Raw genomic sequence first — 18,286 nt, 5'->3', positions numbered from 1 at the left:
CTATGCAAAAGAAAGTACATACTTAAGTTCTTCTAGACACACAGTACTGTATTCGAATTCTAATGTTATAGGCCAAGATAAATGCAGTCTCCACTGAAGATTGTGAGCTAAGCTTTGGAGAAGCTAAAGGGGAAGGAGAGAAAGACTGTGGCAGGCAGGCATGGAGAGGCTCCTTCCAATGTTAAAGTGATGAGAGACTGAAGTCCAGAAATAGGTCCCCTTTCTGCAATGTGTGTGTCCATGAATGGTAGCATAGAAACCAAATTAATTAAGCTATCAGCCAATCCAATGCAGTAGTCACTTTACATTGAGACAGAACTCCTGATCCCTGACTATTTTACTCAATCACTCAAACAACAGCTATTAGAAACAATTGTAAATTCCGCTCATGATTGGGGAAGAAGTGTCTTTAGATCTGAGTCCCTAACCTGGAGTTAAGCCATTGATAATACCCTGTCTGTGTCATAAAATCATATAGTTGGAAGAGACCGCAAGGGTCATCTATCCACATGGGAATATACAGCCATCCTTTTTTATCTCTAGTTCCTCTTCCCAGAGATAAAAAAGGAGAAGGCTGCCAATCAAACAAGGAAACCTGATGTTCTTAGCACACCTGAAAGCACTGGAATGGAGTGGGGTGTTGACCATCAACATTGCTGCCCAACCACTAAGAGAAAAACAAGAAGGGGCATGAGAGAAAATAATTTTGGATCACTGCTGTCTGATAGGATAAAACTGGGATAAGAACTTCCTTCTGCTGAGAACTCAGCAGTTTTGATAGCCTTTTAAACAGGACTATGACTCCCATTCATATTTTGAAAATCTCAATTTTTTCCATCCCATTTATGAAGATGTTTGTAAATCTTGATAAGTTTTGTTTATTAGACAGCAATAACAACAAAGTGTGAAAACGTTACTTTTCAAAGTGCTGCCAAAATGAAATTCAAAGATATCTTTTTTACCGACATTGTGTTCCATTGGTTACTATGACTCCTCCTCTTCTTTTTATTCATGATTGTTTCCTCTTCTTCTTTTCATCCATGGTTGTGCCATGTACCTTCATGATATGACAACAACATTGTCATGGTGAAGTCAAGTCTCTCCTTTGGACAAAATATAACGGAAGAACAAAGGACTCAAATAGTTTGGACAGGTACCTTTAGGCTGTCAAATTTTCTCTTGTGTCACCAGTAGTGCCATGGGATGGAGCACTTCCTCTCAGATGGCACCCCAAATATCTGTGTCCTGAAGCAAGCAATCTTGTTCTTTCAACACTGTCATCTTTGAAATGAATTTCTGAGATGTAATTCTGGGCTTCAAGAGAAACAAAATATTACTGCCTGCCTCAGGCTGACCTCTCCTGTCTGCTAGCTTAGAGAATCAGGGATGTAGCATGTTGTAGTTTTAGGAATGCCACTGCTTTTGCCTTCATAAAATGTATCAGCAAAGAACTGCCTAATTACTAGTGGATTTAATAAAAATTAGCTATGGATATAAATTACTATGCCCCCCCCAGTGGCGCAGCGAGTTAAAGTGCTGAGCTGCTGAACTTCCGGACCAAAAGGTCGCAGGTTTGAATCCGGGGAGCGGAATGAGCATCCGCTGTTAGCCCCAGCTTCTGCCAACCTATCAGTTTGAAAACATACAAATGTGAGTAGATCAATAGGTACCCCTCCGGTGGAAAAGTAACGGCGCTCCATGCAGTCATGCCAGCCACATGACCTTGGAGGTGTCTATGGACAACGCCGGCTCTTCGGCTTAGAAATAGAGATGAAATCAATATCTAATTCAATAAAGTATTGATCAATATCTAATTCAATAAAGTATTGATTTTGGATATTTTCTGGAGGGACCTTTCATTAAGACTCTCAAATGGGTTCATGGCTCTTAAAATGTTGAAAACCACAGGATCAGATAATCTGTCAAATCACACAATCATTCTTTAGGTCTTACTCAGATTACAATGCAAACACACACACACACACACTTTGAAAGTATGGTTCCCACCCTAGATCAGGCCCAAGCTTCATATCATTAAGCACTAATCTTAGGGTGAATCTACACTGTAAAATTAATGCAGTTTGATGGTACTTTCACTACTATGGCTCAATGTTGTGGAATCCTGGGAGTTATAGTTTTACAAGGTCGTTAGCTTTCTCTACCAAAGAATGCTGATAACTCACAAAGGATATCATAGTATTGAGCCATGGCAGTTAAAGTGGGGGTCAAACTGAATTAATTCCATAGTCTAGACGCACCCGTGGTGAAAACAAGCTAGGTCAGTGAAGAAATCCTCTGGCCAGTGGTGTCATGAAGCACATAACCCCCAAGCTTTCAGGACATCTGTGGGCAAAAGTAACATGTGACCAAGATAGCAAACCTTACTGATGAAGAACACATGAATCAGAAAAGGTTGCAGCAGCTTGCTTTTGCCCGAGTCTACTGAGAAGGGTAAGACTGTGGCCCCTCTTCTGCTTTCCTCCCTACTGAACTGAGTGCAAATTAGTTGATAGGCACTATGAACTTAATGGGCAGCAATTGCACTAAGCTGAAGACAAAAGGAGAAAGTGGGATGAGGGGAGAGAAAAGCTGGGATATTTTAAAATAGCGGGACAACAGACGATTAATCCAAACCAGGACATTTGGATGTCCTCCAAACCAGGACATTTGAAGGTTAAGAGTGCATAATAACCACCAGCACTGCCAGTAGCTGCTGTGTTTACAGAAGGGTACTTTTAAAACTCAAGAACTTCAGTAAAGACAGTACAGAAACACAGCCCAACACAGTTGTAAACAGGAATTTGCAGTCATTGCCTATTTCAGAAGCACAAAACTGTTGAAGAAATGCATGGGAAAGGGATGGGGCAGGGGATGTTATTGTTTCTCCCTTTGAAATCATATAAATATGACTTATATTGACCAGTTCTGTTATGTGAAATTCTTTCATGAAGAAAGAGGGAGGAAATCTCTTCTTGGCACTCTGGAACATCTGAGACCAGAGGTTGGACTCAAATATTCCAGTTTGTGGAGGAATATCCAAATGGAAAAAACCAGAATAATGGATTGAAAGTTTGCAGTAGTTTTGTACACCCGGTCATTCTGGGATAATATGTGTGCCTGCATGATCACCAGAATCTCTAACTAGATAACACATTTTTCCAGAAGCTTAAGTAGTTCTAACTGCTGTGTTAAATAATAATTGCTGTAATTCCTTCTAACCCTTTGGACTTCACATTAAACACACACTAAGCAAGATGGGATCCATAAAAATGAATGTTGCCATTAGTGAGTCCAGAAACATAAACTGGCTTTCACTGTTAACTGTTGAGAAGTGGGTAATCCAAGTAAAAGCAAGAGATGTCAGCCCCAAATTCTAAGAGGTATGGGGGACGAAAGGAGAAGGGTTTGGAGTTGCTTGGAGAGAAACATTCATCCTATTTTTAGATAATTAATTTGGTTCACCTTGAAATTCATGGGATAATATATTATAAATTGTTTGGAGACTTGACTTTTTATTGAACCTAGCACCTTGTGGGAGGTGACTTCCATCAGCATTGTTGTCGTCGTTGTTTCAGTATAAATCACACATGGGGGGACATTTCCTTCAGGAGCTGCAGGGGAGATTCTAAGCATACCACATCACAGGTCCAGCATGCTTATGGCAGGCAGCATTATTTCTAGCATACCCAGTCAGTGCAAAATGATGACAAAATGGGAGTTTTAGTCAAGCTTTTCCAGGCAAACCAAACTCTGCAAATTGGCATTAGGGAAATCATTGGACTGAAGGAATGATGTTCTTCTGTACCATATATCAATTCAGTCCCTAACAGCTTGTAATACAAGTTCATGATTGGCAGTCTCCAGCAGCCCCTTCTGTTTCCTTTTAGAAATTGTGTCAATTTTCAGCACTACCCAGATTATGTACTATCCTGGAGCCTCCTACGTATCCTAGTTTTATTTTCATTACATAATGAAATTATTAGCAAAAAGAGCCTAAGCATGCCCCAAATGCATTACACATAATGCTACAGCAGCATTGACCAAAGTGTTTTGCCTGCAATCTTAATAGATTTGAATACTGATTCAATAGGGCTCCATGAGCACTCTAGAATATTTATAGCCAGCTGCCCCCCATTGTTATCATATTGCAACTGGCCTAGAACAAAGTAGGGCCGCTACAATTTTCTCAAACAAGGAGGTAACATGTTTCTTTTGTGTCAGCAGAAGAGATAATGTTTCACTTACTGGAAACTTACTGGGCTATCTGTAGGAACCTCTTCACTACTTGACTATGGGTGACAGCACTATGATTCCAAGAAGAAGAAAAAAGACAACTGCTGAACAGAAGTGTTGAAAACTTTTGCCTCCCATGATTAGACTTCCCAAATAGAAACACTTTCATATGTCATATACTGATCATTAAACGTGTGTACTCAGAAGTTGCTTGGAGTTCAGTATGGCTTGCAAGTACCTTTTTGGCAGGAATGGTGGAATAAGGCAGACTGAATCCAGAAATAAGACTGTGGGAAAAGTTATTGAGTTATAAGCAGAGCATACAAACAAAATGGGCTCAGTAAGCCTTCTGTAAATACATTTTCTGCTCTAAGGAACCAGGTGTATAAAACAGGAGAACAGAACTGGCCCAGCTTCCAAAGGAATAAAAGCAAGATTACAGAACATATTGCGGTGTGCCCTCAGGTCAACTTTCACTGCTATCCTCTGATGTGGAGAGAATATGACTTGCCCAAGGTTACCCAGTGTCTTTCCGTAGTTGTGCAGGGATTTGGACCCTGGTCTCCCAGAGTCACAGTCCAATATTCACATCGCTATACCATGCTGGCACTTGCTATGGGACATACACGGGTTTTTGCACACAAGGTCCTTTGCTCCACTCAGCTTGAAGGTAGCACCCCCTTGTAAGCCTTCCTTGGAGCCAAAGCTCTTAGGGATAATAATTAGGTTTTCCTTCTGAGTAATCCTTGCTATTGCATCTGTTAGCTGGTTTAAAGCTTGAAGGACAAGATAAGCTTGCACTTTCTTCTGGTGTGATCTCCTGCCACTGCTATTCCAACTCAACTTATGTTTAGAACTGTACATTTCAGTTACAATTCCTGTTATGATTTTTTTCATTTTTTAAAAAAGACAGAGGGCCTAATGACACATGATGGGAAAGATTTGTACTTAGGACTCCTACTGTATGTTTCTTTTCTTTAAAGCATTTGCAGCCCTCCACTCCCCCCAGTGGATTGGGGCAGCAATGTAGGAGAAGGTTAACCCCTTCATCTTAAAGTAAATGCTATCAAAGATGGTCCAGATGCCTAGTTTCTGAGCCAATCAAACATATTTCAGGGCCACTGAAAATCTAGATGTGCCCTGGAGACAATATATCTGCTTCATCAAGGGAAAAGGGGGCACTGTTGTACAGGATATATAGAAAAGGAAAATTAGAATAACATCTTTGCAAACATGGTGGAAATTCACCTATATACAAGATAGCAGGCATTTACAATTTATCTGACCTGGATTATTTTATCTCCCCTTTGAAGACCATCAGTTGCCTTGGATAGTTAGGAGGCAGGATACTAGAACAAGAGGAAGGAACCTTGTATTGAAGAAGTGAAGGAAAGAGTTCTGTCAATCTGTTAGGAATGTTACTTGACAACAGCAAATTCTCTTTTCAGATTTTCCCTTCTACCTCCCTTCTCGATTGGTTCAGATCGATCCATGTTTCTTGTTTCCCTTCCCATAGGCAGGATATGTCAAGCTGTTTATTGCAAGCCCATCCTGTTGCTGAAGGAAGCAATCTTGACTCATATCAGAGTATGCATGAAGACAGCAACAAAAGATAGTCCAGAATTTCAGTGTGAAGACAAGATATGGGGCATATATTTACACCTGACACTCTGAAAACCGGGATGGGGGGGTGAGGTGGGAACTGAGCTACCCCTCCCATGTCAGAAACACCACTTATAGCATTATGCCTTCATTTGTGAAATTCTCATTCTTGAGTACAATACACTATTAGACAAAACAATCTAGCATTCTTTAAGCTAACAGGCATTTTATACCAAAGTACCATATTTACTTGAGTCTAATGCAGCATTGAATCTAATATGCACCTCAAAACCCTGAAACCCAAAACAGTATTTGCTGGCGAATGTAATGCAGTGGCAAAAAGTGCACTTTTTGTTAGGTGCACAATACAGTGGCTTCATCCTTATAATTCCTTCCTTAAAAACAAGGTGTTAGAACATCAAAGCTTTCAGCAATGGAAAATAAATCTACTTTAACTACTCTGTTTCAATGCAATGGATTCATGGATCAAGGCGGCTGCCAAAAAATGCTGATTCCTCACCAAACTAAAATCCCAGCATTGCATAGCATTGAGCTATGGCAATTAAATTAGAGATGATATCCCTCAAATAGGAGCTCCAGGTGCTTTGGCTCAGCACTAAGATTACCATATTTTGCAAATAATACACACCATAATTTTGGGAAGGTTGGAGCATTAGATTCAAGTAAAGACAGTATTCATCTAGCAGTTTTTTTCCAAATTGGCACCCTTCAAATGAGTTGGACTATAATCACAACAGGAGACAACTATCACAACAGGAGACATGACCAGTTATCTTGGAAGGAGCAATGGGATCTGTAGTTTTATAGATCCATAGAGTAACGGGCTGGGAAGGGCGATCTCTACTGATCTTGTCTGCTATACTTGGAGCCGCTGTAATAGATAGTATGGATGAGGCTAAAATTCTACACACATTTACTTGGGATTAAGTGCTTTTGAATTCAATGGGTCTCCTGAGTAGACATGTATACGGTTGCACTGAGAGGAAAGATAAAGAGGATTTGGGGCACATTTATGGTGCTTCTCTGTGTCATAAAGTTTATGAAATGCAGTATGTATTGTTCTCTAGCTCTTAAGTACTATGATTTTCATTCCATAAGTGGGGCAGTGTTTCAGGCCCAATGGTGGCCTTTATAGAGTCAGTATTAGGGGGTGCCCTGAGCTAGAGTGAGGATGGTTTAGTCTCCTCAGTTTACATGCAGAACTGACCCGGCAGGACACTAAAAGACATCCATCATGGAGATTAAGATCTTTTGTGGAGGTCCTGCTCTCGGTCCCATTTCCTTCACAGGCACGGTTGGTGGGGACGAGAGATAGGGCCTTCTCGGTGGTGGCCCCTTGGCCATGGAACTCCCTCCCCAGTGATATTCGAACAGCTCCTCCCTTTTTAGCCTTCAGGAAGAAAGTTACTATGGGACCAAGTTTTGAAGAATAACTGCAGTGCAAGAAAGGAACAAAGAATCTGTACAATGACATTTTGGAATGGTCCTGTACTATGACATGGGGGGTTCCCCTTGGCTTAATGTTGGGTCACGAAAAATTTGTCATCTGTGAAAGGTTTCTGGGTGCCATCAATCTGGTAGCAACAACCTGCAGTGCTTACGGCAGACTCTGCAGAAAGTTTTCCACAAAAAGGAAAACCAGCCTGTTGTCGAAAGCTTTCATGGCAGAAATCACTTGGTCGCTGTGAGTTTTCCGGGCTGTATGGCCATGTTCCAGAAGCATTTTCTTCTGACCTTTCACCCACAGCTATGGCAGGCATCCTCAGAGGTTTTGAAGTATATTGGAAACTAGGCAAGGGAGGTATATATATCTGTGAAAGGTCCAGGATGGGAGAAAGAACTCTTGTCTGCTGTAGGCAAATGTGAATGTTGCAATTAATCACCTTGATTAGTATTTGATGGCCTTGCAGTTTCAAGGCCGAGCTGCTTCCTGACTGGGAGAATCCTTTGTCAGGAGGTATTAGCTGGCACTGATTGTTGCATATCTGGAATTCCTCTGTCTTCTGAGTGTTGTTCTTTATCTACTGTCCTGATTTTAGAGTTTTTTAAATACTGGTAGCCAGATTTTGTTCATTTCCACGGTTTCCTCATTTCTGTTGAAATTGTCCACATGCTTGTGGATTTCAATGGCATTCCTGTGTAGTCTAACATGGTGGTTGCTAGAGTGGACCAGCATTTCATTGTTCTCAGGTTTGTTTATCAAGTATGGCTGACTTCTCTGGTTGAATTTAGTCTGCAGTGCCTTTCTTGTTCCTTGATTCATATTTGGGCAACTCTGGGTTGGTGCGCTCCTCCCTTGCCTAGTTTCCGATAAACCTCACAACCTCTGAGGATTTCTTTAAAGGCCTCATCCACTAAATCCACTTTATGGAGGGGCCTTTAAACAGCTCAGCCAGACAGGTCCTGGGCCTCACCAAACTATAAACCACAGAATTCTTCAAGAGGCAGAAACCGGATTTAAAGTAGATCCAAACTCTAGTGTGATGAGGCAGTAGGATGGCCAATTCTCCCACACCAGAAGTGACCTCTGTGGATGACTGCCATAGATGTGAGCAAAACGTCAGGAGCCCGGAAAACTCACAGCAACCCAGTGATTCTGGCCATGGAAGTCTTCGACAGCACTTGCAAATGCTGATTTATTATCAGTAAACGTTTAATGTTTAAGTTGGTAAAGGTTTTCCCCTGACATTAAGTCTAGTCCTGTCCGACTCTGAGGGTTGGCACTCGTCTCCATTTCTAAGCCGAAGAGCCACCGTTGTCCGTAGTCACCTCCAAGGTCATGTGGCCAGCATGACTGCATGGAGTGCCGTTACTTTGCTGCTGGAGCTGTACCTATTGATGTACTCACATTTGCATGTTTTCAAACTGCTAGGTTGGCAGAAGCTGGAGCTAACAGCGAGAGCTCACCCCGCTCCCTGGATTTGAACCACTGACCTTTCGGTTAGCAAGTTCAGCAGCTCTGCGGTTTAACCCACTGAACTACTAGGGCATTAATGTTATACCTATTTTATATACCTATAGCCAGGGTCACAGAAACATTTATTGGGCAGGAAAAGTGGAGTGGAAAAGGTTTAAGAAGCCCTGGCCTAAAGTGCTCTCTATTTATTATACCAAGGCAAAAACTTGGGACCCAAACATCCCTCTCTCCCCCACTGCCCAAGCATCTGCCCAAGCTTAAGCGTCTGAGGGGGGAAAGGAAAGGGCCTGAGGCTGGTGGGAATGGTAGGAGTTGAAGTCCAAAACACCTGGAGGGAGGGCCGAAATTTGCCCATGCCTGATCTAGAAAGAGGCGGCGGTCCCTTTAAGAGGGCAGAAGCTCGGGAGAAGCTCGCCCAGCTGGAAGCCCCGAAGTGGCCGGCTGGCTGGAGGGCGTGCGGCGGGAGCAGCTTGGCCTCCTTTCCTCTCCTCTCCTCTCCTTTCCTGCCGCCGCTTTGGTCCTAAAAAGCGCCACAGTCCACCACCAGACCGCCCTTTCCCTTCGGCGCCCCGGTTCAGGAAAGCAGAAGCAGAAAAGAGAGAGTGGCGGCGCGTTAACCTACAGAACTCCCCTCCTTTTCCCCGCTCGCTCGTTCGCTTTAAGCTCGGACAGAGCGACCCAGAAGGGCGCGTTCGTTCCCAGGCTGCCCTTCTTTGCCCGCCGCTCAAGCCGCCTCTGAAGGGAAGGAAGGCAGGAAGGGGGAGGCGGGAGAGGAACGGAAAGGAAGCAGTCGGGCAGGCGGGAGGGCGCGCGCAACAACACACACACACATCACTCGGGAGCGCGCGGGGAGGAGGAGGAGGAGGAGGAGAAGCCCAAGCTGCGCGCGGGTCGCCTCCTTGGCTCAGCCCCGAGGAGAGTGACGGAGGGAAGGAGGGAGATGACGGTCCTTCTCCTCCTCCTCCTCTTTGGTGCCTCCGTCGCCGGGACCGAAGGAGCCTGAGGTGCGGGCAGAAGGGAGATGCAGCAGAGGCAGCCGGGGGAGCCCCAGAGATGAGCCGGGGGTCCTCCGCAGCCACGCCTGGAGCGGCGCCGGGTCTCCTCAGGTAGCTTGAAGGCGGGACGTGGCGGTGGGGAGACCCTTTGGCCTGGGGGTAAGGTTGGGGGGAGGGCCTCTCCGGCTTTCAATGTCTCTCTCCCCCTCATTCCCTCTCCCTCATGAGTCAGTACGACTTGATTCCCCCCACTGCATGCGCCTGTCTGTTCCCCGGGGTGAGTTCCCGGGGAATGTACTTTCCTCCTCCTTCGGGGCACACCCTCCCGCGGCCCCAAAGGCGAGGAGGAGTTCCGAGGGGCGTCCTTGAGGCAACTTCGCGGGGGCTTAGATGGACGGGAGGTCGCTTCTGGTGTGAAAGAATTGGCCGTCTGCAAGGACATTAACGTCCCGGATGTTTTGATGTTTTTACCATCCTTGTGGGAGGCTTCTCTCATGTCCCCGCATGGGGAGCTGGAGCTGACAGAGGGAGCTCATCCGCCCTCTTCCCGGGTTGGATTCGAACCGGCAACCTTCATGTCAGCAGTCCTGCCGGAGGATCCTCACAGGGTCCCCGCCACCCTATTGGACGCGAGCCTTTGGTGTCCCTGGCTTGGAGGGAGCGCTCGGGTCCCTGAAATGCTCTCCCTGAATCCCTCGCAGGATTGTTGAGGACGGGGACCCCTGCGTTTGGAGAACCTAGCCACATGCTCAAAGCGGCTGTCAGCAGATAAGGCTGCTGGATCCAATGGGTTTATAATGCCGAAAGGTTTAGGGCAGGCATGGGCAAACTTCGGCCCTCCAGGTGTTTTGGACTTCAACTCCCACAATTCCTAACAGCCTACCGGCTGTTAGGAATTGTGGGAGTTGAAGTCCAAAACACCTGGAGGGCCGAAGTTCGCCTATGCCTGGTTTAGAGGATGGATCCACAGGTATGGGGAGGTGGAGGGTGGCGAATGAAGAAGGCTGCAGGCACACACTGGCTTTGTTAAGCTAGTGCCAAGGGGAGGCTCTGATCGCAAGGGGAAGTTTTGCAGAAATTGTCTTGTCAAAGGCTTTCATGGCCGGAATCACTGGGTTGCTGCCAGTTTTCTGGGCTGTGTGGCCATGTTCCAGAAGTATTATCTCCTGACGTTTCACCCATATCAATGGCAGGCATCCTCAGAGGTTGCGAGGTCTGTTGGAAACTAGGCAAGTGAGGTTTATATATCTGTGGAAAGTCCAGGGTGGGAGAAACACCTTCCAACAAAGGATTCCCCCAGGCAGAAAACAGCCTGGCTTTGAAACTGGCTCGCTATTCAGTGCTAATCAAGTTGGCTAATTGAAACATTCACACTTGCCTCAGGCAGACAAGAGTTCTTTCTCCCACCCTGAACATTCCACAAGCCCCACTTGCCTAGTTTCCAACAGACCTCACAACCTCTGAGGATTCCTGCCATAGATGTGGGCGAGACGTCAGGAGAGAAAGCTTCTTGAACATGGCCAGGAAACATGGCCATACAGCCAGGAAAACTCACAGCATCCCTTTGCAGAATTTTTTTGGTCTTCCTTGTGCTAGGTACAGCAGAGCCTGAGCACATTGGGGCAGTGGTATGGGTCCTCAGGGAGCCCCTTGGGGATTCCTTCTGTCGCCTGCGAAATGGTTGGGAGCAAAGGTCCTGGGCTGGGATGGAGGAGGGTCTAGGGGATTCCACTCCTGTGGGGCTTTTGCAGGGCTACTGCTTGTTTCTCTACCCCTTGTTCTCCGAGCCAGTTACTGTAACAGCCAGAGTCCCCAAACTCTCTGCTTCAATCAGATCGTTCCTTTTTTGAGCCCCCCCCCCATCCCAAATTTTTCCCTGGTGGAGTCAGACTTCCCAGATGTGCACTTCCAAAAGTGGTGCCAGTTACTCCTCTATTTACTGTTGAAGTGATAGATAGCTTTTCTGAAAGAAGCCCCAGCTAAGAAAGAAAGAAAGGGAAGGAAAATTCTTCTTCAAATACTGAGTGGAGGCAAAAATGCACCACCTATCCTCCTTTTCTGCCTTTGTCTGGCCTTTTTAGGGCAATAATTTTGGGGGCACCCATCAAAGGTGTCTCTAAAATGGGGGGGGGGGTCTTTGTATCCAGAAGAGGTCTAGAAATAAGTGAAATGTAAATTCCTTTCCAGACAATAAGTTTGTGGAATGATAACCAAAATAAAGTTGTTGTTTCTGAGAGTGTAGGGTCTCTGGCATGTTTGTTTAGCAGAACTATTTCCTGGGTACTGCTATCTCATGAAATAGCAATATTAGTTGAGAGGATGCCAGTTTTCCCCCTGTTAGCATGACCATTGCGTATAAACGCTAGTTTGAATGTGAGTGGTGAGATTAATGGGCAAAATTTGAATCATATATCCTTATCTCAGTGCCTAAATGCCTGGTCTCAACCTGCAAAAGGAGACTAATTGAACAGATGAACTTTAGGGAGGCTTAAGTTAAAAAAAGGGAAAAATTTGCCCTAATTTTACAGTTTTCCCATTGAGGTTAAGCAGTTCTAGGTCTCATACACATTTCTATGTACTTACCCTGATAGGCACATCATCCAATCTATGCTCCTTCTGCTACAACATTTTTCTGTGTAGCAACTCTGTCCACAAACCATTGCAGATGGATTGGATGTCTCACCACTTTCTTTGAATTGGGATTTGTAGAATCATTCTGCAAAGGCTAAAGTGCAATATAGGCAAGTGGTGTATTGTTTTGTTCTTCCCTCTCACTGTGAACATACTTCCTTAGTCATAATATATTTTTAAAAAACCCCCTCAAAATCCAATAACAAGAAAGACAGCAATAAAAACATGCCTGCATTGAAATTGAGAGTAAAAACAGCTTTAAGCTAAAACAGATTGAAAGGTTTGGGAAAATATGTCTTCACTTGGTACTGAAATGATATGCAGGACATTGCCAAGGAAACCTTGCTGGGGAGGGCATGCTAAAGCTATAGTGCTACCACTAAAGAGGACCTCTCTCTTGTAGCCACCCACCACACCTTCCTTAGTAAGTGCCTATAGTGAAGTGTCTTCTAGGAAGGTGTCAGGCTTGTGGAAATTACAGGTCGAGAGAAGCTGCTCTTCAGATATCTTGGTGCCAGACTAGGTCAAAGCTGTTACCTAGTATTGAGCTTGTCAATGAATTAGAATGGGGGGACAGTGAAGATTGCATAGAATAGGCTTGTTGAACTCCTGTTTGCCAGTATCCCAGCAGCTATATTCTGAATTAACTGGAATGCCTGGCCTGTTTTCAGTGTTAGCCCCACATTCAGTTCATTGCAGTAGTCCAATTATATATAAAACCATATGTTAGTAGTGAGTTGGCCTATGCAGCAAAGTAGGATAGTTGTATTAAAGCTGTTTGATGATCTGGAAGCAACCAGCTATTTTTGAACCATAAAGAAGATTTTTCTTCACAGCTGGCTGTTGATAGCTATTGAAAATAATTGGGCAAGGGCTTTTGGTGTTGGAAAGACCTGCTAGAAATACCTCTGTAGATGTAAAGATGGCAGATATGGAAATTGAGATAGAAATCAGACAGAATTGTGCAAGGCGGGTTGAGAGTGAGGAAGAGAGGATTAAGATAAAAGCTGATGGTCATGATAGCAAATTGTTTGCATTCTTTAAGGCTAAAGTTAGGTATGCATGAAATGATTCTTAATGTTTCAAAGAACAGTTTTCTAAATGAAAGAATCTTTCATTTAGATTTATAGCCTGCCCAATTCCAAAGGATGAAGATTGATGTAGTGTTGTACGATATGTCCTGCTTCAGACTCTCTTCAGTCTCCAGAGCTCCATAGTTCTGCTTACCCCTTTCTTCTAAATTTTGAATCATAAATCCAGGATCTAAAATGACCATGGAATGTGGGAAAAGGAAAATAGGCTAACAAATATGCTAATTTTACTTATTTTACTTACAGTATTTATGGGCCATATTAGACTCCCGCAAATCAAAGGTCCTGGCTAATAATCACCCCAGAGACCTTGTCAGATATCATCTGAAAGTTAAATAAGGGGTAAGTTCAGTTCCCTGCCCTATTTTCTCCTAGTATGGAATAGCAGGGACTGTTGGCTTTTGTACAGAACAACCAGAAGAAGGGGCATTTATTGCTTTACTCCCTTGCAGAGTTGCTCATTCAAACATTTTCCACAGCAAGGTGCTGAATTCCCTACTTTTGTTGGATCTCAACTGTAGTAGATAAAAATGGTCTGGAAGCCGTTTCAGGGAAGAAGTATCAAGTCTGAGAGGTTTAAGACTCCGGCCACCCACTAATCCCTTCTTTGCTAATCTGTCCCTGAATTCTTCATTTTGGCAAACATGTAATTCGTTCTCATGTTTTGGAGAAAAGTCAGCGACTAAAACTTAAAAGCATTTTATTGTGATGTGAATAAAAAGATAGGACTCTGAGACAGCCTTCTGAAAAAAAAATCCAGCAAAGTAGCACTGCTGTTCACACATCTGAACCTTGCATTGCCATCTGATCCATTGCACATTCAAAAAATGTGCACAAGTTCTCATTGCTTCCTACATTTTGCTTTTCAAATGGAAAACCAAGATGGATGTGTACTTTAAATGAACACACAGTCTCATTTACAGCTCCAAATTAAGACATTTCCTTCCTCTCTGTAACCCCAGCCATTCCTCACCCCCTCCTTCTCCAACAAATGTATCATCAAATATGTTCATGCCATTTCTCCTTCCTTTCCCATATTTGGCATCTCCACTAAACAGTTCCTCTTCTACTTAACTTCCTAAGGAACTATTTCTCTTCCTCTGAATAATTTTCTTCCCCTGCCCCCTTCTGCTGGGTTGAATTACTTGAACTAACTAAAATAAACAACTCCCAATCCTATTTAAGTTAAAGTGGGAGGAGATGAGAGGATGAATTTAATTTAATAGCATGCATATTCTGAATAGGAAGGTCCCCAGAATCATAAGCTAAATAAGAAAATGGCAGGGGGCATACCTTGGTACCAAAGCAGTTTACAGACCAAATAAAAAAGCAGCTATTTCAAAGATAGATTGGAAATAGTAATGTATATGAAGAATGTACTTTATGATAGTAAAGAAAGACTTTTAATATTGGCAGGAGCCATCAAAAGTCAGTCTAAATTGTATTAGTCAAACATAGCAGAATCAATCTATATGGTGCTTACTTTGGGAATTGAGGATTTAAGCTGACTTGTTGGGATTTGAACTTTTTAGCAGATTTACTTGTACTGGGCACAAGAGGGGTGGGGACAATTTCTCTGGCAAGATTCAAATCAACTCCACTTCCTATCTTTCTCGACACATGTTCTCTCCTCTTTCTCAGCATTAGTCTAACATATAAAAACAATTACTAAACACATAAGCCAAGGAAGAATTTAGAAGGAGAGGAAATGTTGAACAAACCAGTCATCGACAAGATTATTAATGCTTTTGAACCGACTGAAGTTACTCTGTCAAATGTTCGCCACATCATAGTTCCTATGGGCTATTTTGGTTTTTTTCCCCCAACAATGATTTCCTTCCATTAGATTCAACATCCCTGCCCTCCCCAATAGTGTTGGATAACAATGCCTTACAACAGTAGTTCTGAGTAACTCTGCTGTGCTCTCTTGTTCTGTGGTCCCTTGGCTGGGCAAAAAATAAAACTGTGTCCTTAAGTTCCTTAAGTTTTCTATTTTTCCTCGCCTGCAAGGCAGCAGCATTTCATTTCAAGAGACAAAGTTATCATTCAGCCAGGCAGTTAATACAAGCAGCAAAGCCACAGTTGCTCACTTCTAGTAGGATTTGTTTGTACAAACTAACAACTTCATGTCTGTTGATAGGCATGTCTACCTGCCTGCCTTTGGGCAAAAACAGCTGGGCAGGGGAAGAAAGGGAAAGAGAGAAAGAGCTTGGTTGACTGGTTAGACAGATGACTCTTCTGATCTCTTCGAGGATGTCTCTGTGCCCATGTTTTCCAGTGCGAAAGTCTCTGGATGTCAAGCATGCCTGGAAATACTGCAATTGAAACAAGTCTTGAGCAAGCCCTATGAGTAGCAGCTTAAAGAGCTGGGCATGTTTAGTCTTCAGAAGAGAAGGCTGAGAGGAGACATGATGGCCAAATATAAATATATGAGGGGAAGTCATAGGGAGGAGGGAGCAAGCTTCTTTTCTGCTTCTCTGGAGACTAGGAGCAGAACAATGGCTTCAAACTACAGGAAAGGAGATTCCACCCGAACATTAGGAAGAACTTCCTAACTGTGAGAGCTGTTCAGCAGTGGAACTCTCTGCCCCTGAGTGTGGTGAAGGCTCCTTCTTTGGAGGTTTTAAGCAGAGGCTGGATGGCCATCTGTCGGGGGGGGGGGGGGGCTTTGAATGCGATTTTCCTGCTTCTTGGCAGGGGGTTGGACTGGATGGCCCACAAGGTCTCTTCCAACTCTATGATTCTATTACCGTAAAGATCCCCTCTGACCTTGTAAGCTAAACTGGGTCAGCTCTGGTTAGTACTTGAATGGGAGACTGTCAGCAAATACCAGATGCTATAGGCTACATAGAAAGGAACTGGCAAAACCACCTTTGAGTATTCCTTGGATAAAAAACCCTATGACAGATGACTTGAAGGCATATATTCACAGACATACCATCAGAAATACTGATTTACCAGTCCTTAGAGTATGGAAAATGATTGTTGCTGCTTAGTGATGAGAGAAAGAGCCTCTGTCTATTTTTCAGGGAACTATTTGTCATCAGTGAGTTTTATAAATGCAGGGAAAAACAGTTCTAGCTAAGAATGTTTTTTTAAAAATAGGGTGGGGGTGGGTGCATTTATATGGCATTTAGCATTGTTGCTTGTCATATCCAAAGGAAGGAGGGATGAAGTGAATTATTTTTTGAGAAAACTGTGGTGTGGAACATTCTCCTCTGGTATCAGAATCACATCTGGCACAGATGTCAGCACATGCTTTCATCTAAGATAGCAGTAGCAACTGGTGCATATACCTCATTCAATGGTTTGCCATTTGTGTAGTTGCACTCTATAGTTGACAATTAATATAGCAAGGATCACATGTACAAGTTACACATGATGAGTAGATGAGTGTTCAGATAAACCAGCTAGCTAGTGGTTTCACTGCCTCTTTGCTGTACTTTCGTTCAGAGTCCAACGGGTTACAGATTTGTCAAAAATGAACCTTCACTGAAATCAAGAATAGAAACTATTTCCTCTATTTACACAGATCTAGCAAGATGACACAGCCAGAATAGGCCCCATCTTGTTCTTTGTTCCTATATGCCTTTACAAAGAAAGGATAGCATTACTTTGAAAAGTTGCTACCAATTCTATAATTTCTAAACAGTATTTCCCATACAAATGGGTTAATATTCTACATCATGACATAGTCCATTATGAGTGAGATAATTGTCTCAGGTGGCAGATGCTGGAGAGTTTGCATAGTGGTATTGAAAAAGAAAACCGTGCAGTGCTGACTGCCTGGCATTCTTTAATCCATCCTGCTGGCTTCAGGTGAAGTAGAGACCGTCCTTGGCTTGTGATGGTTCCCATGTGAATCCATTCTAATGTTTCATTAGCTTAAAAGGAACTATCCAGGGTGCTGAATGCATTTAAAGAATATGGTTCAGCACCTTGGATGATTATTTCAAAATCTGGACTAAAACCAGGAATGAATTCAATACCACATGAATATAGAGACAGTAGACATCACTTGGGGAGGGGGTAAATTTTCTTAAGATGCTACAATCCAACACAAAGCCAGGCAGCTTTAAATTAATTCAGATTTGCCAGTTTGCACGCTCCAGTTCTTACATTTGTAGGAGCAGATGGGGATTTCTCCAATCCAAGTATTGGAGGGAAAGGAAGATCTACTTTTCAGATGACAACATTGAGAATGGCCAGTGCTAGCTGGGAGATTCTAGGTATTGCAATTTAAAAGTAACTTTTCCAAGCTGTGAGACAAACCAACATGATTATTGATTCTGATAACTGTGGCAATACAATACACAGAGGATAGCGGTACACACATCAATATCCACATTATCAGTGGAGCTGGTACTTCCTTTGCTGTTTTACTGTGTCTTATATGTTTTTGGCAGAGATGGAAAGAATACTTGTATGTTTTATTACATTCAGTTAAAAGAGCTTGTCTCAAATATCAAGGCAACCTGCCAGGAAAACACAGAACAGTGGCAAGATGTTTTGCAGTTCTTTCACATTTCTTGAACATTTGTTTGTTGTAAAACACATGCATTTGGAGCAGAAAACATGTTTTTTGCACTGAAAACTCATCTTTTGCATAGCAAACAGTGTTTCCAGATATATTGTTGTTTGCACACAAATGATGAGTTTTGCATAGACAATAACAAGCATTTCATACCAACTTTATATTTCTGTGCAAAAATGCAGGCTGTGTTTATTTTTTTGCACAGAAGAAAGTCTTGAACTAATAGATATCATTAACAATGCCAGTGAAATCCTCACATTCT

At 43.2% G+C, this 18,286-nt stretch overlaps 1 protein-coding gene across 1 annotated transcript in view; it reads left to right on the top strand.

The window, feature by feature from the left end:
- Nucleotides 1–9,739: 9,739 nt before the first annotated feature.
- chst1 (carbohydrate sulfotransferase 1) overlaps nt 9,740–18,286 on the top strand; it is a 34,986-nt gene continuing 26,439 nt past the window's right edge. Inside the window, exon 1 of the mRNA XM_003214630.3 lies at nt 9,740–9,879. The gene's annotated coding sequence lies outside the window, so the exon portion shown is untranslated. The remainder of the gene's footprint in view (nt 9,880–18,286) is intronic.

This window comes from Anolis carolinensis, chromosome 1 (genome assembly GCF_035594765.1).
Source record: "Anolis carolinensis isolate JA03-04 chromosome 1, rAnoCar3.1.pri, whole genome shotgun sequence".
Classification (NCBI taxonomy): Eukaryota; Metazoa; Chordata; class Lepidosauria; order Squamata; family Dactyloidae; genus Anolis; species Anolis carolinensis.
The sequence above is the reverse complement of the archived record's forward strand: the minus strand, read 5'-3'. Positions and strand labels throughout refer to the sequence as shown.